General features: G+C 33.4%; 1 protein-coding gene and 1 long non-coding RNA gene across 5 annotated transcripts in view; one reads left to right on the forward strand and one right to left on the reverse strand.

Moving 5' to 3' along the window:
- LOC6032348 (nephrin) overlaps positions 1-24981 on the forward strand; it is a 392449-nt gene that overhangs the window by 172002 nt on the left and 195466 nt on the right. The gene's annotated exons all lie outside the window — the stretch shown is intronic.
- LOC119766699 lies at positions 21060-22598 on the reverse strand. Its single transcript, XR_005277068.1, has 2 exons — positions 22550-22598; positions 21060-21102 (listed from the first exon to the last, which is right to left on the reverse strand). It is a non-coding gene; the product is annotated as an uncharacterized LOC119766699 (long non-coding RNA).

Raw genomic sequence — 24981 nt, forward strand, 5'->3', positions numbered from 1 at the left:
AGGAATGATAAACTTTTTCATTAATGCAAACCCCATTCTCGTTTGCGCCCCGGCTGCTGCGGCGGAACATGGAAAATAGTTTTCCCCGAGCCTGTCGAACTTTTCCTGCAGGCACTTCCTGCGCGCTTCATTTTTCCGAGCAGCCAGCAGCTATTAATTATTATTACATTTGGCAAATGTGGAGGGAAGCGCGTTTTGGCCGGAAATTTTATGTGGAATTCAGACAGGATAAAAGCGCAGGCGGGAGAACGCGATGTAATCAATCTGGGAAGCTGCGATGGTTTTGAAAATTATGGCGAGGAAAATTGACGTTAGAAGACATCACGCGTCGGGCGAAGAGATCGATTGGAACTGGAAATGAGAATGATTTTGATAGGTGAATTTGTTGAAGTTTGCTCGAAGCTTGACTATTTATCAAATTTATTCTACTTAAAAAACTAAAATTTATTCAAAACTAGAAAGCTACCCAATCTGTACCATAAATTTTGTATAAATGTGATTACTATAACGGACTTCAAAGTCAAAAGAGTACAATCGAATAAACTTTAGTGTTGAAAATGAGTGATAATCAAAAAAATGCTTCAGTATAACTATTTTAAAAATTCAAAAATATAGATATTTTTTCAAAATTTAATTTTATTTTTAATTTAGAAAATTCAAAAAATTTACAAAATTTGGAACAATTAAAATAAATTTAATAAAATAAATTTAAAATTTAGAATATTTGTATAAATAAGAAAAATTTAGAAAATTTAGAATATTTGTATAAACTAGAAAAAATTAAAAAAATTGAAAAATTTAGAAAATTTAGAAAATTTAGAAAATTTAGAAAATTTAGAAAATTTAGAAAATTTAGAAAATTTAAAAAAGTAGAAAATTTAGAAAATTTAGAAAATTTAGAAAATTTAGAAAATTTAGAAAATTTAGAAAATTTAGAAAATTTAGAAAATTTAGAAAATTTAGAAAATTTAGAAAGTTTAGAAAATTTAGAAAATTTAGAAAATTTAGAAAATTTAGAAAGTTTAGAAAATTTTGAAAATTTAGACAATTTAGACAATTTAAAATTTTTTAAACATTTAGAAAATTTAGAAAATTCAAAAAGTTTAGAAAATTTAGAAAATTTAGAAAATTTAGAAAATTTAGAAAATTTAGAAAATTTTAAAAGTTTAGAAAGTTTAGAAAATTTAGAAAATTTAAAATTTTTTGAAAATTAAGACAATTTAAAAAATTTTAAACATTTAGAAAATTTAGAAAACTCAGAAAGTTTAAAAAATTTTGAAAATTTTGAAAATTTTGAAAATTTTGAAAATTTTGAAAATTTTGAAAATTTTGAAAATTTTGAAAATTTTGAAAATTTTGAAAATTTAGAAAATTTAGAAAATTTAGAAAATTTAGAAAATTTAGAAAATTTAGAAAATTTAGAAAATTTAGAAAATTTAGAAAATTTAGAAAATTTAGTAAATTTAGAAAATTTAGAAAATTTAGAAAATTTAGAAAATTTAGAAAATTTAGAAAATTTAGAAAATTTAGAAAATTTAGAAAATTTAAAAATTTAGAAAATTTAGAAAATTTAGAAAATTTAGAAAATTTAGAAAATTTAGAAAATTTAGAAAATTTAGAAAATTTAGAAAATTTAGAAAATTTAGAAAATTTAGAAAATTTAGAAAATTTAGAAAATTTAGAAAATTTAGAAAATTTAGAAAATTTAAAAAATTTAAAAAATTTAGAAAATTTAAAAAAATTAGAATAGTTCTGGAGTTTTTTTTTGAAAAGGTCCGATAAACCAAATTTTCAATTTTTGCTTTTTGGGTGTTTTTATAACCGCCTTGAATCAGGGGTATTCAAAAAGACCCAAAAAGCAAAAAATGAAAATTTGGTTTATAAGACCTTTTCAAAAAAAACTCCAGAGTTAGAAAATTTAAAAAAATTAGAAAATTTCGAAAATTTAAATAATTTAGAAAATTTTGAAAATTTTGAAAATTTTGAAAATTTTGAAAATTTTGAAAATTTTGAAAATTTTGAAAATTTTGAAAATTTTGAAAATTAAGAAAATTTTGAAAATTTTGAAAATTAAGAATATTTATAAAATTTCGAAAAATTTTGAAAATTTAAAAAAATTAGAATAGTTAGAAAATTTAAAAAAATTAGAAAATTTCGAAAATTTAAATAATTTAGAAAATTTTGAAAATTTAAAAAAATTAGAATAGTTAGAAAATTTAAAAAAATTAGAAAATTTCAAAAAATTTATAAAATTTAGAAAAATTTATAAAATTTATAAAATTCAGAAAATTCAGACAATTATGACAATTTAGAAAATTTAAAAGACTTAGAAATTTACCAAATTTGAAAATTTAAAAATTTCAGACGTTTTGAAAATTTAAAATTTTTAGACATTTTGATAATCTAGATTATTTCCGAAAAATTGACCAATTTGCATTTTTTTAAATATAAATATGTAGAAGAAATAACCACTTCACTAGTTGACAAAACCATCCTTAACTTAAAGGTCTCCCAAAACCGCAATTGCGTTTCTATCTCTTTGTCCTAATTGCGTACTTTACGGCGTTTTACACCTCTTCGGTACGATGCTCACCGTATCACACACTCCAAAGCTCCGAGCGTATCTTTTATTCATGCTCACTCCTTTCCGCAAAATCGAACCCCCGCCTGACCTGACCTGGACCAGGAAGGACACACCAAAGGTCACGTTCAACCTTTGGCTCTGTCAAAACTGTTTCCCGACCTCGATACTTAACCTCCCCCCCCAGCATCCCTTCTCCTCAAGGGGGATGGCAGCATTATCGAGTGCTCACCTAAGTGAGCAATTTTTACGCAAGGACGACCATCATCACGAGACCCGAAGCAGCTCACTTCATTGCCACGTCCTCTCCGTACCCTGCGTATTGATTTTCTGCCATTGTTTATGGTAAAGGTCCAAGAATGGTTACACGTTTGAACGAGCGCAACTCGACGGGTTGGGGTGAGCTGGGAAGGGATCCCCGACGCCAAAAACCCTCCCACAACATAATGTTTAGTGTTGCACATCGAGTTTTGAAGGGGGTGGCAAGGGGCTGGAAACTGACAGCTTTTTGCGTATAATATGTAAAACACGCCAAAGCTGTGGCGAATCCCTCGGCTCACACGCACACACCCTCATGTGCGTTTTTCACATCAAACGTGATATCCGCCATGCCCTTCCCGACCACCTCGGTTCTCTCCATTCAGCTGTGAAAAAGCAGATTTTATGTTGCAAAAATGGTACGACGAAGCCAGGGATTGTCAAGGGAGTCAGGCGAACTGCAGAATGCTAAAATCGATAGGTTCTGTTGGTTGAAGTTTTCAACAGGAGAGCGTTGCCAGAGACGTGGGATTTGGGGAATTTTCGTGTATGTGACTTTAAAAAAAGTGAGATTTATGCCGCTACGGACGTCAGAGTGGAGCTGTGACTTGGGTTTTACCAACTTTATGGTAAAATTGTCGAGCTTTCCCTAGTCACCACTAGATGTCAGTGTGTCATTTTGAAGATCTTGCGTGCAAGTTGTTTTTTTTTGCATGATTATTTGCGTGCAAGTTGAATGGTCGAATTGTAAATAATAAAAATAAAACTCGAATTAAACTATTTTTCGATATTTAAAATTTTGCAGTGACTTCACTGACTGTCAACTGTCACTTCTTCGCCACTGTCAGGCCACAACTCAAACAAAATAAAGTCTCCCCTCTAAAGCCTCCTCTCCCTCTATCTTCCTCACAAAATCGAGACGCAGAGTCTGCGAGATTAATTTTATTTCACACAAATGGGCTACAAATTTTCTCAGGACCTCGTTTTTTTCGCTCGTATCTGGCCCACACACTCACACACATTCACAGCAGCACTTTCGGAATCGGAAATGAGGCTGTAATCTGATTCGCTACCAACCAATAGGCAGTGTTGGTAAAAGAGAGTGAGAAAAAAGAACAAACAACCATCGCGTGTGCAGCATCCACAAACACATATGAACCGTCACACTCACACAACCGCGCGACTCACGTAGATTCCATTAGATTTCGTTATCTCCGAGATTTGTGTCACCAAGCCGAAATTTAGGCGGCGCAGCGTTTTTATGTGTGCTAGTGCTGTGCTGTGTGTGTGTGACGATGTTTTGGAGTGTTTTTCTTTTGGGGGAAAATTAATGCAATGCGCTTGGAATTTTCCAATTTTCAAACCGTTACTGTGGAATACAAATCGCAACACACTGGGTAGTGGTTGACGTCATTACAGTGTGTGCGTTTGTGTGAATGTCGTTGTAAGATGGAATTTTAATGATTGCTTTTCGCGAGAATTTTGTTTTGTTTATTTTGATAATAGCTCAGGACAATCTGTCAAAGTTTAGGCAGAGTCAAATTGTTTATTGATTTGAGAACATTGCTTTGCCCAATTTGAGATTAGAAAAACGCCTAAATATAGGCAACGATTTCTAAAAAAAAAAACCACAGATTGACAGAAATTCATTTTGAAGTGAACAAAGCCGCACTCTGTTCCTCTGGTGGCTTGAACTTAAATAATAAGTTTAATTTGAAAACCAAAAGTTGGAATTTGAAAATATTTTTAAAAAGAAATAAAGTTTCGCAAATCTGGCAACCCTGTCCTATGTTATGAATACATAGAAATTAAACACAATTTGTTTAAGTTGGAGACTTTTTTGTTGAAAATTACGGAACTGACTTGAAATACTTTGTTTGATAGTCAATTTGAAAACTTTCCTAAGAAAAATGCCAATTGGCTATCTGGCAACTCTGCCACGTAACATCACCCTGTGCCACAGTTGAAATGAAAGAAATTAAAAAAATCAGCTGTTTCCACTTTTTTCAATACCAAATCTCTAAAATTCAATCGAATTCCCACCCCTGCCAACCTCTCCTCAAACGTCAAGTACCAATCAGCCCTCGAACGGGTCGTCATTGACAGCCTCACAGCACATTGGCTTCATTTTGCAAGTACCAGCCAGCAGCACCAGTAGCAACAACATTCCCGGTCTTCCGATACCGATTCTCCCCAACCCAACCCGACAGTTCAGTGTACTTCAACCGTCCCTAATGTGGTCATATATCGCTGGCGTTCCTTTTTTTCTTCTTCCTTGCCATCTCAATTTCCCCACCCCACATCCTGTAAATGTGTGTACAACGCCTTAAAGTAGGCCAACCGAGCCTGTGAGCCTCTGCAGAAGTACTCTACTACTTCTTGCTGGATGCTGCAGACCGCTTCGGGAGGATACTCTTTTGTTACAGGATATTGAGTTTTATTTCTTCTCACAGCGGGGGCTAGTCCTTGCCGACATTTCCTGTTTTTCCCAGGCTTCTTCTTGCTCTTCCATTTTCCGACGCAGTTACATAAAACCCAGCCTCCACCACCCCCTTTTGCTCGTACTCCAAAGCTGTAGTTTATCCTTTACGACCCGGGTCTAGCAGAGTTGTACTGTGGTACGTGCATGGTACTGATCGCCTAGTTTATGGCCGCCACTACCCACCACTACTGGGCTGGGTGCGTTGCTTGACTTTGTGGCTCGCCGCAATGAACACTTTTTGCAAATTGATCATTCCCGGCACCCGGCTCCAAGGTCCCCGGAACGATGGTCCACCGCTTGGGGGGCAATCGCAAGGAAATAGAATTTTTGTGGTCACTTTGGTGAGGATGGAGATGTAATGTGGGGGAGTTTTTTCGGGAAACGCCTAACGACTGTGGAAATTGAGGGATTTTGACCACAAAGTGAAGATATTGACATGATGATTGCCAATTCAAACTGTCTAAAATTTCTAAATTTTATTTTTTTTTCTAAATTTTCTCGATTTTTCAAATTTTTTAATTATTTTTAGTTTTAATTTTTTTATTTACTCAACTTTTTAAGTATCCTTAACTTTTTAATTAACTTTTTTTATATTTCCAAAATTTTCGTAATGTTTTAAGTATTCTAAATTTTTGAAATATTCTAACTTTTCTAGATTTTTGTAATTGTATTCAAAATATTTTAATTTTTTAAATTATCTTACTTTCTTAATTTATTGATTTTCCTACCTTTTAAAATTTTCTAACTACTCTATTTTTATTAAAAAAAATCAAAGCTTTTAAAATTCTTCAAATCTTCGGAATTTTTATTTTTTTTTAATTTCCAAATTTTTCCAAATTTCATTAAAATTTCTAAGATTTCAAAGTTTTCTAAATTTTCAACATTTCATTTCTTTTTAAATTTGTTGAGTTTTTCAAGTTCTCTTAATTTTTGAATATTTCTAGAATTTTTTTAATTTTCTTTACTTTCCAAAATTTTTTTTAAATTTTCTAAATTTTTTATTTTTCTAAATGTAATGTTTCTACATTTTCTATTTTTTTTATTTTCTATTTTTTTTTATTTTTTTAATTTTCTAAAATTCCTAAATTTTCTAAATTTTCTAAATTTTTTAATATTTCTAAAATTTCTAAAATTTTCAAAATTTCAAAATCAAAATTTTCAAAATTTTCAAAATTTTCAAAATTTTCAAAATTTTCATTTTTTTTTAATTTTTTGAATTTTCTGAATTGTTTGAATTTTGTAAATTTTCTATTTTTAAAAAATTATAAATTTTCTAAATTTTCTAAATTTTCTAAATTTTTTAAATTTTCTAAATTTTCTAAATTTTCTAAATTTTCTAAATTTTCTAAATTTTCTAAATTTTCTATATTTTCTAAATTTTCTAAATTTTCTAAATTTTCTAAATTTTCTAAATTTTCTAAATTTTCTAAATTTTCTAAATTTTCTAAATTTTCTAAATTTTCTAAATTTTCTAAATTTTCTAAATTTTTTAAATTTTCTAAATTTCCTAAATTTTCTAAATTTTCTATATTTTCTTTATTTTCTAAATTTTCTAAATCTTCTAAATTTTCTAAACTTTCAAAATTTTCTAAATTTTCTAAATTTTCTAAATTTTCTAAATTTTCGAAATTTTCTAAATTTTTTAAATTTTCTAAATTTTCTAAATTTTCTAAATTTTTAAATTTTTTTATTTTTCTAAATTTTTTAAAATTTTCTAAATTTTGTAAATTTTCTATTTTTTTAACTTTCTAAATTTTCTAAATATTTAAAATTTTTAAAATATTCAAAATTTTATCAAATTTCTCAATTTTTACATGATTACAACTCACCAATGATTTTTTCTATCACTTTTCACATCAAAGCTCCACCAAACGCTGACGACTCCTTCAATATTGACGTCTGTACTTGAAATCACATAATCTTCACGAACGCTTCTCACTGCTTCCCCTCAATAATAAATCGTTTCCCAAATGGCCCAAAGGCTAACAGAATTACCGAACCGTTCCCGATGGCTTAATCGAAAATGGATCCCTACACCGAAAACCGCGTGAATAACGAACGCACCGAAAATAATTGAATCCCTAACCTATCAATTTCCTACTTCATGCTCGTAAGGAAGATGCGACTCGCAGAGTTTTCCGAGTAAACAGTAATAAAACTAAATAATGTTTTCCCCGTTTCCTGTTCGGAAGAGTTGCTCTTCTCTGCGAGCTTATAACGGAGAATGAGTCAACTTTCGTCCCCATTGTGGCAGATCCTGGTAGCACGCGCTAATTGCTGCTTATGGTTATGGGAGTGGGTCTCCGAACTTTAAGCAGTCATTACCGATGGTGGCGGTGGTCCAAGTGACATTAGTGCTAACGGCTTCCGGTCGTTTTTCGGTGAGAATTTCGCATTTTAAGTGTGTTTTTTGAAATGTGACGTAAGCGACATTTTGGTTGGAAATTTGAAATTTGACGCTAACGTCACTTTGTCTTACTTTGGGGGGATAGTTTGATGGTCCCTCTGAGGTTGCGGTCATGTCATTCGACAACGACAACGACAGATCTATTTGAAGTTCTTTGACAACTCTCAGTAAAGAACATTCAAAGTAAGAGAAAAGCTCGGTAATGACTGTCGAGCTTAACATGACTTGCTCCATTGTTCGAAGCTCGTTCTAAATTCCCAGCAATGAATATTCCGAAGGCTTCTTTTCGACATGCTAAACAATGACTGAGGCAGGTTTGAGCCTACCGGAAATTGTCTGTTCTTTATTTTTGCCTCGGCTTCAACTGCAGCACAAATGAGGTTGATTGCAGGAATTGGGGCAGAAGACTTCCAGCAAACTGACTTGTTCAGCTTCGCATCCTTTGCGAGCTGCCTGAATCCAAAATTGCGCGAAAATCTAATTTGGGATTTTTTAACGAATCTATCAAATGCAGTTCCCGTCAAATTTTCTCGCCCAGAACGGCAAACAATAAACATTTCCACTTGATCGCCCACTCTCGAGCAATTTTCCGGAAAATCAAATTCATGGTTCGGTTCCAAGCGGATTCCACTCACACACTCACTCCAATCAGGCCTCCAATAGCATGCTTGAACAACAATAAAATCAAGAATCCCCAAAAATAGAGAGGGCACCCAGGCACAATGGAAACAAAAGGCAGGACGCACACATACAAGCACGCAAGAGAGATCCATAATTAATTTACGCTAACGAGCATAATCAATTCGACGGAGCGGGCGAACATAATGGCGAACGCGAACGAGAGAGTATGAGAGCGAAAGTATGAGAGAGGAGGAGGTGATGAGCATATTTTCGACAAATCGAAGTGGTGCTTTCAAGAAGGACGACGCCGACGAGTGTGAATATGATAAAGCATGTGTGTGCGTGTGTGATTCTTTGAGGATTGGGATAATAGAGACACTCGAGCGAACGCATTTATGGAAAACAGATTCGCTGTTAATGTCACCTTCAGGCGACGACGTTTCCCGACGGCGACGATGCCGGCGTTTGCCGCCAGGTGGCAGACACAAAAGACGACATACCTAATAGAAGTTTGTGTGAGAGTGTGCGGTAATGGGGAATTTCAGTTCGATCATCGCGAACGAGTGTGGGGTGTTTTTGGAAAAGAAAACATGCACGGTATTTGACGGTGCGAAGCTGGGATGTTTTCATCATGGAAAGCGTTTTGATTGAGCTGAAAATTGAAGATCGCAAAAAGTAGTTAGGGGTACTAAACACTTTAAATAATTATTATCAGGATTGACATGTGGAAAACATTGTCAACACATAAAAAAACATCCTATTTTCGCCAAGCAGTGTTCCCAGATTTTTAAAATTCCCATCGAATACTTATCAGAAAATATGCATAAATCTGGTTGCCATTTTTGTTCAAATCATAATCCTTTCGACATGAAAAATTTAAAAATTAAGCTTAAAAAAATTCCTACGCTACAGTGTTGCCAGATCATCAAAATTATGAATGTCAACAAAACAGTATCAAAAAATATTTTCACAATAATTTACACCCAACAAACAAACTTATGACATGGAAAAGATTAGAATAGATTTTCACATTTTTATGATCTGATTAGACATTTTTATAAAATGGCGTTAGCGCCATTAAACAGATAAGAATATAAAATTAAGTAAGTTTTTTTTTAATTTAAGAAAGTTAAAAATAAATAAAAAATCTGTTGATTGTGAAAATTTTAAAAACATTTGTAAAATAATATAACAATAGAATAATTCGATTATTTTAAAAATATATCAAAAATAGCAAAAATAAAAATTTAGTAAATTTAGAAAATTCAGCGAATAAAGCAAATTCAGTAAATTTTGTAAATTTAGCAAATTAAGCAAATTTAGCAAATTTAGAAAATTTAGCAAATTTAGCAAATTTAGCAAATTTAGCAAATTTAGCAAATTTAGCAAATTTAGCAAATTTAGCAAATTCAGCAAATTTAGCAAATTTAGCAAATTTAGCAAATTCAGCAAATTTCGCAATTAAGCTTATTAAGCTTATTTTAAGTATTATTTTCTGTCAAAAAAAATATAAAAAAATTAATTTTAAAAAATATTGGCTTCAAAAATTACGGGCCAAACATTTTTTGATTCAAAGTTTTATTGAAATTAAAAAAGATTTTATAAGTTTTGTGAAATTTAGATGTACGGTTCCGCAGGAAGTTTTTATCGAAAATTAATTTTGTTCGTCAAAAAAATGGTTGCTCTCGCCTCTCGATTTTGGCCGTAGGCAAGGGACATAAACTTTGAAAAATATAAACCATCGGCCATCGGAAACTTTTTTTTTTGTTAAAATTAAATTATTTTTTATTCATAAAATTTACATTTTTTGGACGATTTCAAGGGTTTAGATTTTTGAATGTTTTAAACAATGTTTTTTAAGTAAATCGTTTATGGAAAATCCGAAATATTTTTTAAGAATTTTTAAAATATCAATTAAATCAACAAATTAACAAATTAGATATTCTTTATTTAATTTAGAAAATTTAAAATTAATAAAAATGTAAATCAACTTAATATGTTAATTTTTTCAAAAATTTTTTTGAATATAAGTAAGAATATTTAAAAACAATCTAACAAATAAAGATATTTTTTAGTTATTTAGCTAAAATATACTGATTTGGATTGCTGTTAAAAAAAAATGTTTTTTTTTTTTATAAAGGCAGTTTTTATCATGCTTTCGGATTATGCAGCCAATTTGACGGTGATTTTTAGAGAGATTCTTGTGAGAATTTCATTTATTTATTTTTTTACTTTTTGTGCGTGTGTGAACCTTAGCTGCATTTTGCTACATCTTTATATTAGTTTATATTTAAAAAATTAGAGTTAATCTCAAAATTAAAACATTCAGAAATTTTATAAAACAAAGAATATTTAGATTTTTATATAGTTAGAATATTTTTAGTTTGTTAAGGTTTCATTTTTTTCAATTTAATATTCAGATTATTTATTAACTAAAATTTAGTTTTTTTTTAAAGACTAAGAAGTGTTAAATTTGATCTTATGTTATAAATTGAATAACGAAATTTAGAAAATATATTTATATGTTTTAGCGTATAAAAATTAGAAAATAATAAAAAAATATTTAAAAAAACTTGAACTTTATTTAAATTTAATTTAATTTTAAATATAAACTTTTGCGTTTTTTTAAATATATATATTTTTTATAAAAGCAGTTTGTACCATGCTTTTGGATTGTGAGGCAAATTTATATTTTTAATGGATATCGTCAATTATTGAGTTATCTGAATTTCAAGAAAATGAATGAGAAGCGATATTTATAAATAAACTGAAAAGTAATGCATATGTTATGTAACAATACTCAAATGTTTTAGTTCTGTTTTAGTTTGGTTTAATAATCCAAATAATGCTTGCACAATTTTAAAAATTAAATGGCTTGATAAAAATATGTTAACATTATAAAAGATAGAAAAATGCTGATAAAATACTTCAATAAGTGCATTAAATATTTATGATTTTGAACTTTTGAAAATTCAAACCACCCTAAACTTTCCACCTCACAAGCTTTTCAAAGCCCTCATCAACCTTCTGGCCTAACGCAATAAACGAAATCGAATCCGCAAGGTCGAGAGAGCTTCCCCCCTTCCAAACCGGAAGGATGGAAGTCTGTGCACAGCTTCTGCTACCGGTTGTTTGCTTTCTTTCAAGAGGGAGAAAAAAAAACCCCTCGACATCAACCAGACCAGGCCAGCGCACTATTAGATTATCGTTATCCCTGAAAATCAATCTAAATGCTCATGGTTGTTTCGTTTTCATTTTCTCTACTCCACCCGAACCTCGGAGGAAGACTTCGACTTCGAGCTCGGGATTGGGATTGGGAAAGCGGACCTCTCTTGAACTCGGAAAACGCCTCGGAATTGGATCTGCGGCAAAATTGTCTGCGGCCACCGTGTGGTATGAAGGGATGAAGAATGAAGAAATCAACCTGTGCGGAGGGGAAAAGGTCTAACCTGAGGTTAGAAAAGATGGTTTTTCGTGAGAAGCAGGTGAGCAAGGGTTGAAGCTGTGGGAATCAGCTGGAAAATTTGCTGGATTGACTGAAGATTTTGTTGAATTTTGAAATTCACATTATCCCTGATTTAATAACAATAAATCAGATTGCAATTGATTGAGCACTAAATCAACAAGAATGGAATGGACGGCCTCATTCCTGGAGCAGCAAATTTGCCTCCAAATCGAATTCCAAAGCATTATTCATACTTCATTGAAATTTCCCAGCCGGCCTAGTTCGAAACAATTGTCCACCTACTCTGGCGAAGAACAACCACCCCCATGGGGAAATTCTCCTCTGGGAAAATGAACAATCTAATGAAATAACATCATGCCCAGTGAACCGTGCGCCTCCATTAAAGTGATTGATTTCGTTTGGCCCCGTTCGTCCCCCGCTCAACCTCTTCCGACCGACTTTCAAAAACTGCAATATCTTCTTCGTCCTCCTCGTCGTCGTTAAATTGAAGAATTTGATCAAGCGGAATTTAATCTGATTTCAAGTGGTCTCTGCTGGCATCTCCCCCGGTCGAAACTGCCCGGGTTTGTTCCGTCCAAGGTGTGTGCGCTCACCTTTCTTGGGTTCCAACCCCCTTAAAAGGCTGGCCTTTTGTTCGTGCGAAATTTGCTTCGATTGGAGAAAATTGTTCCCGAAAAACGGAACAATTTACCGATGAGAGAGAAATAGTTTTGCCGCAATTTGCCCCCCCTCAACGGACCAGGACGCCTGTCCTGTCAGGCCGTCTAGCAGAGGACACGTTTGGATTGCTGGGAGGGAAAAGTTTTCCGGGTAAAGTTGTGTCCGAACGATTGCGGTGTATCGCGAAGGTGTACCGTGGAGTTGGGTTGGTTTGCTACCAATTTTGGTGCCGGATTTGGAGGTGGTTACCAACGACGATTTGGTCATCTTAACTCAATTTGATATTAAATTATAAGCGTGGATGATTCAAATTGCTACCACCAGCTTTGGTGATTCACCAGAGTTGCTACCAATGCTAAGTTTAGCAGTTCCAATTGTTACCAACGTTTTCTAACGCTGATGAGCCTAATTACTACCAATGCCAGTCTTGGCTACCATTAAAGATCACACGTTTTACAAACCGCTACCAATTTCATGATTGGATTCACTGATCTGCTACCCAGTGCTACCAACGTTGAACCATTGATGTATTGAGCATCATCACATCTCTCTACAATCGACATGACAAGTAACTTAGGCAGTTCCCAATATCAAGCAGAGTTGAGTTATACCAACATCATTAAATGTCATTTTGGAATGCTACCAATTGTCATAGTGTAATATATGTCGTAATCAGCTGCAATTTCTACGATTTGAACTTCTCATACTAATAAGAAATGTGATTATTAGCGATAAATTTGAAACTAACCAGAGTTGCTACCATTGCTACCAACGATTCCTAACGGTGATGAGCCTATTTGCTACCAAGGCCAGTCATGAAGTTGAGGCTGCCGATTACAAGTTGCTAAACTTATACCAACTGGTATCAGATCACTGATTGGATTCACTGATCTGCTACCAATGCTACAACAGCTGATAATGAGGATATTTAAAGCAAGTATTGAATCAACATGATAATTGACTCCATTAGATCCCAATACCAATGAGAATTGAAGTGCTACCAAAGTCGTTGGTATTCTCATTTGCTACCAATTTAAATTGTCGAAATTTAAAACCCAAGCAATTAAGAACGATATCAGCAACGTCAAGAGTGGATGCTACAAAAGTCAATACTGGATCTCTTAAACTGCTACTAATTGAACGATTAGGAGATTTGAACGAAGTTCAAAAGAAAGACTTCTAAAGAACTAGGTATACCATTAAACACCATAGTCTGCTACCAAAACTCTGGTTACTCGAACAAAGCAAGTTTTAGACATTTTAACTGTTACCAAAACTGCTACCAAGGGTGCAAAATATGATTCATGTGAGTTCTGGAGTTAATCTAATATCAAGTCTTAAACCCAGTCTGCTACCAATATCCAAATCAAATTTCGGTGTGGATGTTCTTGGTAGCTCTCAAAGTTAATATGGGATGCTATGATTGATGAGTTGCTACCAACAAATTTAATGTAACTAAATAGAAAATAATAAGGTGCTAAAAGTGCTACCAACAACTTGAATTGACAATTGCTACCAACCATAAATATCTGGATTCCAATCTCTTCATCATTTACATTACAAATCTTTTAAACCTCTACCGATTTGGATTTCTAGAATTGCAATAAACAACTATTTCAAGAGTATCTCAAACCCGTTACCAATTTTGGCTTAAAATAGTTACGGGTTCTCGAAGCTGCGTTTCAGCAAAATTTTTGATATTTGCTACCAATGTCAGTTTGAACGTTTCGATCTGCTACCACCAATCTTAGAAAGGTGCTACCATTTTCAGTTTTGAACATCCAAAGATGCTACCAATGTCAGTGTCAATCATTGCTATCAATTTCAAATACCAAAGAACTTTTTTTTACTTTGAAGAACTACTGAAATGCGCTTCCAATATCAATTCTAGATGCTCTAATAGCTACCACCTATTTCAGTATTAATTTGTGGCAAAATTCAAAGTTGTTTCGTTGAGCTACACACAGCAAAAAAAAAGTTGGCTACCAATTTTGATTTGTATTATAGAGAAGCCGAAATTATCAATGTAAATCACAGAAATGTTCAACTTAGTTAACACGTTTCAAAAATTGCTACCAATACAAACTAAGAACTGTTCACATTCGTTGGAGGAGTTGGTTACCAATGTTATTCAACCATACCAAACATTACTACCCATTTCAAATAAGAAACCATCGGAGCTGGCTGCCATTGCCAAACAATTTAGCTGTTACCAATACCAAAAACATCTGACATTTTATCATATTGCTGCCAATACATATCAAACCGTTACCAACATAGAATTTGGATATCCTGAACTATGCTTGACTTATAACATTTACAACTTTTTGAAAAGTGCTACCGAAGTCAAACCTAATTGCTCGAAAAGGCTTCCACCTCTTTCATCTTATCAAACTGCTACCAATGATAAACATGCTGAATTGCTACCAAAATTAATTATTGTCTTTCTAGCAAAGAATCAAACTACTTCGTTGCGCTACCAACATCAAATTGATCATTCCAAGGTGTCACAATATTTACTAGCTAGAGCTCGCTTCCAGTTTTGTTTAAAACTGCTACCAAGGTCGTTTAAAAGGTCAAAAAGCGCTACCAAAGATAAATAAGAGCTGCTAACATCCAATGGAAAAGTTGGTTACCAAATTCAGTCAGTCATGCCAAACAGCACTACCAATTACGATTTATCAAAACTGGCTACCAAAGCATATTACAAACACAGCTGTAGCACAATTCGCTACCAATTTCAAGTAAAGAGTGTTTTTAGTTGCTACCAATGTCCATTTTGAACACGCTGAGCAGCTACCAATTTAATTTGATTCGTAACATGTTGTCAAATCAAAAACAACACCAATAAAAGAGGCTGAGACTGGATGTGCTACCAACTTCTATAGACTACCAATTTCGTTTAAAGTTGCGTTACCAAACCAGCTCCCTCGCACGGTCCAACAAAAACCTGTCTTCACCAGCGCTGAAACTACCCCTTTTCTTCAGAAATCCCAACAGTTTTACCGAAAAAGAAGGAAAAAAGAACGCCGGAACGTCACGTACGCGCCTCAGAACAAGCCCCGTTTTGTGGCCCGCTCGAGGATTCCGAAATTGTCCAGCCGTTTCTGCAGTGGACAGATGAGCAAAATTTCCAAACAGAGCGGGGCCCGGCCCCCGAAGGCTGCTTATTTTAGAATTTCGGAAAATGCCAACCCCGATGACAACAGTTCCGGATTTGCCAGGTCCCTCAGGAGAGGAAAGAATCGGACGCGGACAGTATAATTTCAATCGAAACGCTCAATTTAGGCGCGACGTGAAGATGAACGGATTAGGAATGAGTTGTCTGGGGAGGGCGACGACGACGACGAAGACGATTTTCATGATGCAGAACAGGTTGTTACAGAAGTGGGCCGTAGGAGCAAGTTTAGTTTTCTCTGGAGGCGATTAAAGGGGGGAGGTCGTTTGGACGACTGTTAGTACGAGCGTTTGGTATGCTTGAAGAAACTTGGATTGCTAAATTTAGAAGTGACTGCTTGACAGGTTAATTGAAATCGAACTTCGTTTCAACGGCTTGGAAAGAAATTGCTGAAATATCGTCAAAACAAGACTTCACTGTTCAACTCCCCTCGATGCAACTCGCAACCCTCAAACTTCAAGCTGAGGAAGGGGTTGAAACATGAGAAATTACTCGCACTTGGCAGCAAATCAACAGATTCCCGACATGAACTGGGGAGAGGGGTGGTCGTCTAACCGCTCTGACCGGATGGAGTTTCCTTCAGTTTTGCGGTAATGGTCAATTAGCAGGCCTTCCTTCATCAAACGGGCGATTCCGACAAACAACAACAAATCGGTTTAGTGTTACACTTAACGAGCAGAGGTGCCATGGTGAGAAAGTGGAGCAGCATATCGGGGGTTCGGTATGCAAATGTAAACAGTGTGCTGATCTTTCGGTAAACACTAGGTGGTGGTTGTTGATGATGGACGCGAACCGGAAATATCACAGATTTTCGGAAAATGGGAAAACAAACCATCATGGAGCTGCATGAAATTTTGAGCAAATTGAAATGCACGAAATGACGTAGGTTTGCGCAATCCGGAAAAGCTCTCGAAAGATGAAAAACATAAAAACATAAAAACATAAAAACATAAAAACATAAAAACATAAAAACATAAAAACATAAAAACATAAAAACATAAAAACATAAAAACATAAAAACATAAAAACATAAAAACAAAAAAACATAAAAACATAAAAACATAAAAACATAAAAAAATAAAAACATAAAAACATAAAAACATAAAAACATAAAAACATAAAAACATAAAAACATAAAAACATAAAAACATAAAAACATAAAAACATAAAAACATAAAAACATAAAAACATAAAAACATAAAAACATAAAAACATAAAAACATAAAAACATAAAAACATAAAAACATAAAAACATAAAAACATAAAAACATAAAAACATAAACACATAAAAACATAAAAACATAAAAACATAAAAACATAAAAACATAAAAACATAAAAACATAAAAACATAAAAACATAAAAACATAAAAACATAAAAACATAAAAACATAAAAACATAAAAACATAAAAACATAAAAACATAAAAACATAAAAACATAAAAACATAAAAACATAAAAACATAAAACATAAAAACATAAAAACATAAAAACATAAAAACATAAAAACATAAAAACATAAAAACATAAAAACATAAAAACATAAAAACATAAAAACATAAAAACATAAAAACATAAAAACATAAAAACATAAAAACATAAAAACATAAAAACATAAAAACATAAAAACATAAAAACATAAAAACATAAAAACATAAAACATAAAAACATAAAAACATAAAAACATAAAAACATAAAAACATAAAAACATAAAACATAAAAACATAAAAACATAAAAACATAAAAACATAAAAACATAAAAACATAAAAACATAAAAACATAAAAACATAAAAACATAAAAACATAAAAACATAAAAACATAAAAACATAAAAACATAAAAACATAAAAACATAAAAACATAAAAACATAAAAACATAAAAACATAAAAACATAAAAACATAAAAACATAAAAACATAAAAACATAAAACATAAAAACATAAAAACATAAAAACATAAAAACATAAAAACATAAAAACATAAAAACATAAAAACATAAAAACATAAAAACATAAAAACATAAAAACATAAAAACATAAAAACATAAAAACATAAAAACATAAAAACATAAAAACATAAAAACATAAAAACATAAAAACATAAAAATATAAAAACATAAAAACATAAAAACATAAAAACATAAAAACATAAAAACATAAAAACATAAAAACATAAAAACATAAAAAACATAAAAACATAAAAAACATAAAACATAAAAATATACAAACAAAAAAAAAGACATTCTCAAGATTCAAGAGTTTTTGTGTCTTTTTGCTTGAATTATATTTTGGTTTTTTAGGTATGTTTAAGTTTGTTTCAGTCATTCAAGTGTTGGTTCTTAAAAAAATCAAAATATTTATGTTATGTTACCATTTTGAAAGATTTTGGTAACATTCATACAAAATGACCAATTTTCGTGTCTCAAACCTTTCCAACTGGTCACAAAATCTTCCCAATCCATCCAAATCACTGCCCCAGTCTGTCAATCCGTCAAACAACCACAGAAACTTCGGCAGTTCCAACCAACTTTCTGCCTCATTATTTCCCCCACCGAAAGCAAGAAAAAAAAACTTTCCACTAAAACAAAGAGCTGTCCAAGCTGTCATCCTGTCTTTACAATTCGCAAAACTCGCACAGCCTAGCGATAATAATTTCCGAGGACGGCCGGAAAATCCGGGGCCCAGTCGAGTTCTCTGTCAGTGGCGCTCGAACTTTTCCATCATCCACCTCCCCGCCGAAAAGTTTGATGTTTTTTTTCGCGCCCCGGACATGTGTGATCCTGGTGACCAAATTGAATCCGCTTGGAAGACGACTTGACGTGGGGTATGTTTTTTTTGTCGAAACTTTGTTTTTGCTGGTCAAGCTGCGTGTCAAGACGATGGACAAGTTTTTTTTGTTCTGTTTCGGCCGTCAAGATCGTCGGACGTCCGGTTGGTTTAACGAGTTTTCGATGGACTTCCCCGGGAATGAATCAATTTGTAGTTTTTGGGCGAGCTTTTCTTTTGTTCTTATTGGTGATTGTTTTCCCCCAAAATCATTACCAAATGTCGAAGAAATTCACTGCCCAAGAAATTATGTATTGTCCTTCCAAGAGAACGAAACAATTTGGCGCGAAAATAAACATCTTCTTGGAGGAGTTCAATTAGCCAAACAAATGAATTTCTGAGTGAAGTGGCCTCGAATGGCACCGACAGCTGCCCCGCGCGCTTCTTCCTCCCGATTTGGCCCTTGGACAGCTGCTCGAAGGACGACAACAGCAAAAGCCTCTACACTTGAACGCGATTGCTCCGGAAGCACTTGGCGACGACGTCCACGCCGAAAAGGTCGAGCCCATCGGGAAAAATTGGATTGCGTTCAGAGAAGTGAAAATCTTCACCGGAAAGATTCAAGCTTAAAATTACCGAGTTCGGAAAAACTACAACCCTGCAAATCTCTTATCGTTGACTTCACAAAAGCAAGCAAAAAAAAAATCTGATGGCCATCGTCGAGGATGTTCCCGGAATAGCAAGACAAAACAAGGAGCCATTTTGGAGTGTGTTTGAGCTTGAGCTGAGCCTATAGGGCCCAGCTGCGGAAATGGGACGGGAGGAAACCGGAACCGGCAGCACGAACAGGATCCGCAGGAATACGCGATGAGGATATTGAATTGAGTTTTCGATGGTACTTTCCAGCTTTTGTGTGTGCTGTGTTTGTTTTTGTTTGCCGGGATGTGATTCATCAAGAGTGATTTCGAGGAAAACAAGCGAGATAGTGAATTTTTAAGTTTGATAAAGGTTATGTCCTTGAATTGGGTCTAGTCTTCATTTTGGACCAAATTGCTGTTGTTTCCTTCAATTTGCATTTTCTTTTCGAAAACGTATCATTCTTAAGCTTTAAAAATAAATATTTTTTAACAAATATGATCCACACTTTTATTGTGTAATTTATTTGCAAATTTGAAAAATAATAGAAAAATGTGAATCATGACTATTTCTATCATTTTATTTGTATTTTAATTTTCTCAACCGTCAAACTTCATTTGAAAATTTTGTTTTTCGACGCTGGTCGTAGTTGAGTAGAAGAAAATTGAAAGTATCCGAATTTTAAGCCTTTTCTAAAATATTGAAGCAAAAATAATTACAAAATTTTGCTACTGGCAAAAGATTACAAATTACCTAAGAATTTATTTCTAAGAATTCATTTTTTATTTTAAAGAAGTTTAAATAATCGAAAAAATCATGTGTCAGAAAATGATTTCATTTGATTGAGTAAGGATAGATAAACGACGCTAAAATGAGAATACGATCAATAAGTTTCAACAGGATTCAACACTTGAGTAAAAAAAGTGATTTAAAATGCATTGTTCAGTTCAAGAGTATTTTTTAAAATAGTTTCCATAAACAAATGAAACACAATAACTTATAGGACCTTTTTAAATAATGCTCAAGAGTTGTTACTAGCAGTCACTAGTTTTCAGTACATCAAAATATTGACGAAACTTTTAAAAATATTTACAATGTCATTAATTTAAAATCTTTTTTTAGATTAAGATAAAGATTTTAGATGTAATCCATGATTTGTTTTTTGTTTAATGATAAAGCTTTTCCAGTTTTGTATTTTTTAATCCATGTAATTCTTCATTTACTAAATTGGTTTCATTTAAAACTTGCTTGCAATTAATATTAATTAAATCAATCCATCTTCCAAAAAAAAAAATTATCGTTAATTTGAAACTTCTGAAACAAAGTGGTTAATATTATTATTTTATCATAAAGTAAAACAAGAAAAAAATGTTCCAGCACCTATAAAAAAAGTTGAAAAAATACTGATTCATACAGTAAGGGTGTTAAATTTCAATCAAACATATTTTATCAGTTCTTTGAAAATATGTTATTGAAAATTATAACCATCGGCACTATTAAAAAAAACTTGCACGCCCTGATTTTAAGGCCGAGTTTGAAAAAGGGTAGTCCAAAATTGTGAAAAATATTAGCTTTAAGTATTTTTTGAATCGCAAATTTGATTTGTCCTTTAAACATGAAAAAAATCTTATTATTTTTTAAACACTTTTTTATTCAAAAGATCATGATTCAGTCAAATATATTTTGCCCCCAATTGTCTGAAAAGAATATGTAAAAATATTAAAAATATAAAAAAAGATAAGTGTTGTTTTGAAAATAAATTTTATCGACAAAAAGTGTTTTTTTTTTTTTGAGTGAAGCCTGGCAACATTGCCCACGAGCGGTTGATTGTTTTGCGGTGCGCCGGGATTTTCGTGATTTTGTAGTGTTTTCGGAAGTTTTTGGTGTTGGTTGTGTGCTCGAAATGTGGACGTTTTATAGAAGTTGCCCGGGAAGATGAAGGTTTTCCAACAACAAGGGTTTTTCCGCCTGTTCTTGGAATAAAGTTTCGGTGGTTCGGTGTTTTTCTTTTTTTCATTCATCCATCGAAGTGCGGTCGGCGCGTTGCAACCTGAGTCGGGCGGAGAAGAATACACCTAGTTGTCAGTGTCAGCCACTTGCGAACTGTCAGTGAGAGCCGCCTTCAATTTTTGTTACTGTTTTTATTTGGTTAGAGCAGTATTGTATTTGTTAGGAAAATAAATTTAAAAAAGTTTTTAAATTTGCAAATGTTTTTTCGGACTGAGACAATTCAGGCTAAAATAAAATAATTAACTTTATTTATTTTTCAATTTTTGCTTATTTTTGATAAGATTTAGTTTAAAACATGTATTCATGAGATATATTTCCAATATGACCATAAATCAATCAATGACCATAAATCATACATGTGCTTAAACTAAGACTTATTAAGTTAGTAGTAGTTAGTCAATGTATTTAAATATATAAATCGTTCAGTACAACCAGAGCTGTGGAGGAAGTGAAGAAAAATCTCTGGATGAAAATAGGAACAAAGCGGGAAAAAACGGCGAGCTGGAGGTTGACATGAATAGCGGAACGTTTCTTTTTTTTATGGAAAAAAAACCATCGTAGGTAAAATTTGCCTAAAAATTAAGATCGTTCAATTTAACATAAGCCACCGTTTTTCAAACAATCGCTCTGCAAAGCCGGCATCTCGGAAAAAATGATCGTGTCACAGCGAATTCACTTCGGGTTTTGCATTTTATTGCAACCAGAAAGTAAAATGACAGAAAATTAAGTACGGCAGTACCGGCACTCACGGCGGCGTAGTTTCGTCCGCTGTCGGGTTCGGTTCCGGAAAAAACAGAAGGATCGCCTTCGACAAGCAGGAAGCAGCAAACAAAATACTGGCCCCTCACGCCTGTGGAGTCACGAAGGAACAAGGCAAGGAGGTACTTTACAGTTCGGCTGAGCTGTGTAGGATCTTCAACGAGTTCAGCACCCAGTTGAAAAGCAGCAAACCCACCCAGATCAATTAAAAGTGATCGGTTTCATCACAGAATAACTACTGCCATTTGATTTTTGGTTCCACTTTGTGGTACATCGCAGGTACATCGCACGCCTTATTGAGCCAAAAAATAAAATGACATTTCTTCGGACTGCTCGCTCTGTGTTACTCTGTGGTTTGATGTCCTGCAAGTATGATGTGAAATGACCCTTGCTGTCATTAGTTGAAAAAAATATTTTCATTAGTTTTTATGTCACATTCATGATTTCCGGTCCTACCCTCGTCTCGGCACCGAAGAGGACCAAATAAAAATAAGTTATGAATAAAAAAAAAAAATCGCGGAGAAAGTTGCATCACATGAGTCATGTACGATCTTGAGCACTATTTTGAAATGAGCTGCAAGAAAATTTGTTTTGTCAAGAAGGGCAGATGACGACTGACTGGAAATTTAAATGGGAAGAGAAATTATCTTGCACAAAAAACAAAAACAACAACAAGAAAATGAATAAGAATAAGAAGACCTCTTCGCTTCTCCCTCCCAGGTTGCAACCGTGCATCATTTGTGCAAGTGTCAAACGGAGGCTTCACTTTCCTGCAGGGCTGAGGAATGGCGTCCGCCGTCCATCAGTGACGTTTGTTCGTTTTGAGTGAGGGAGAGAGAGCATCGTCAGTGTTTGGTGTCATCGCGCTTTGTTGGTAAACAGATGACATGCTGGCGCTGTGCTCTAACGGTGGTGGGTGGTGTTGACTACCGAGTCTGGGTGTTAGGTGGGAGGCTCATTGGTTTAGTGATGTTGGTTTGCGAGTGATCGGTGGCGGTTGTGTTTCAAAGATGAAAGGTGGACTTCTTCATCTTTGAAAGCGAAAAATTTCTGCGAGTGGAGGATTATCAACTATCATCTGGTGAGTTCGTTCCATGTTGCGTGTTTACTTGATTTTTTTTAAAGTATGTGTGGGAGATATAGGCCCTTTTTTTGTGAATCCTATTTTTTAATGTTCTTGGTATTTTTTTGTTTTGTTTTATTTATTTCTGCCTTTAAAAATTGTCCACGTTGTGTTCGGGTCGTCGCCAACTGTTAACGGTTTAAATCTTTTCTACACATTGGCAATTACTCTAAATCAATTCGATTTGATTTTTGAACAATCAAGTGAGTTCATTGATCATTAGTGCAGTACCTATGAGGACGCGCAGTCCTGTTTTTTGTGTTATTTTCGTCTCTTTTGTGTCGCTGTTTGTGTGCATGGGGTGATTGGTCTTCTTATTCTTCTTTTTCATTTTACTTAGTTCGCGCGTTCGTTGGCCGATGAGATTTTTGTTCTCTTTATATAGTTTTCGATAAAAACGATCCGAGTTCGTTAGGTTTATCGCGTAACAAAATTATTTTGTTTCATCAAGAACGTCGTGTGGTGCGCGAGTCTTTTTTTGTGTTGAAAAGACCTTCCCATAGCTCCGTAGCTCGGAGGGCTCGACGTCGGTTGTTTGTGTGTTAAGCCCTCTCCATAGCATCGTAGCTCGAGAGGCAACGAAAATCAATACCTTATCTAGCTAACAGAAAGAAGATCGGAAGGCATTTGATGATTGAGTTCGTCGCGTCTATTCCGTAACAAATTCATGAACTAAATGATTATATAATTAAAAATCAGACTACGCTATCATTGCAGCATTGCGTTTAACACCTCATTGTATAAATAAATATTATTTGGTTTTATCTTTCCACAGCCGGCTGTCTAAGATTAAACCATTTCATTAAAAATTTAACAACAGTTAAACGGGAAATGTCTCATCCGCAGCAACCGATTGTTTGCCTTGAGAATAAAATATAATACCTTTCAACAAACACTATGATTTTGGGTCGCATCATCATCTTCTATGATGAATCCTGACCAAACACCCTATCCTACTAACCAATTTTCAGGTTCCTGGCGCTCGTGGGGTGTAAGCACAGAGTAAATCAGCTGCCCTAGTAGCAACCTGCGCTAACTAACATTCCCGTCCCTTAAAATCGAGATCTACAAACTGACATGGCGGGCGCCGTTGGTGGCCAATGACTGTTACCTATTCGCAACTGATCTTGTTTTGGAAGTCATGGTGTTTTATCTTTTCAGCGCATTCATACATGCTGTTGATAAGGGAAATACCACTTGATAGTCGAAGCCTATGATCAGTAGTGCTGAAAGGATATTACGGTTCTGTTCAGCAACGGAGAAGGACAACCATGGGTGGTCTCTCATGCTCATGCTCATGCTCATGCTTTATCGACAAAAAGTGTTTTTTTTTTATGAATCAGTTAAAACAAATTTTCTGTGCATAATTTTTTTTTCAATGTAGTCCTAATCCATACTTTGCCTATACTATTACAACTTTGCCAAAGAATCAAAATAAATCAAATGATTTCAGATTATAAACATACCTTTATTTCGCAAAATTAAACTTTTTTGAGTAAAATCGCTGTTACTCGTCGATAATTCATGTTACTGTGAGGTTTTCAATGATATTTATGTAAAATTGTCGGGGAAGCACAATGATGACATAATTTAAAAATAATCAAAAATAGGGAATGAGTCAAACCAAATTTTTAATACTTTGAGGGTTGAAATTTGATTGTGTTGGAATTCTTTTGACAATGTCCTTTAAAATGCTTTGTGAAGAAAGCCTTTTGGGATAATATTTGCAAAGTTTTGATTAAAAGGAAAAAAAAGTTCTTTTTAAATCATAAAAAATAGGGTGGTGTCAAAAACAGAGGGATGATCCATTCAACACCAAACTTGGGATTTTTGTTAAGTTCAAATCGTTGAAGGTCGAGTCCAAAAGTGTTCTCAGTTGTCATGGAATAACCCAGGTTCATTTCGAAGAGAATTGCTCATAATTTAACCTAAAATCAATAATTATAATTTGTGTGTTTTTTTAAATTTTTAAATATTTTTCTCACTTGTCGACTACATGAAATTTTTAAACATTTTTTATTATTTTGATAATTTTGT

The sequence above is a fragment of the Culex quinquefasciatus genome, chromosome 2 (assembly GCF_015732765.1).
Source record: "Culex quinquefasciatus strain JHB chromosome 2, VPISU_Cqui_1.0_pri_paternal, whole genome shotgun sequence".
Lineage (NCBI taxonomy): Eukaryota > Metazoa > Arthropoda > Insecta > Diptera > Culicidae > Culex > Culex quinquefasciatus.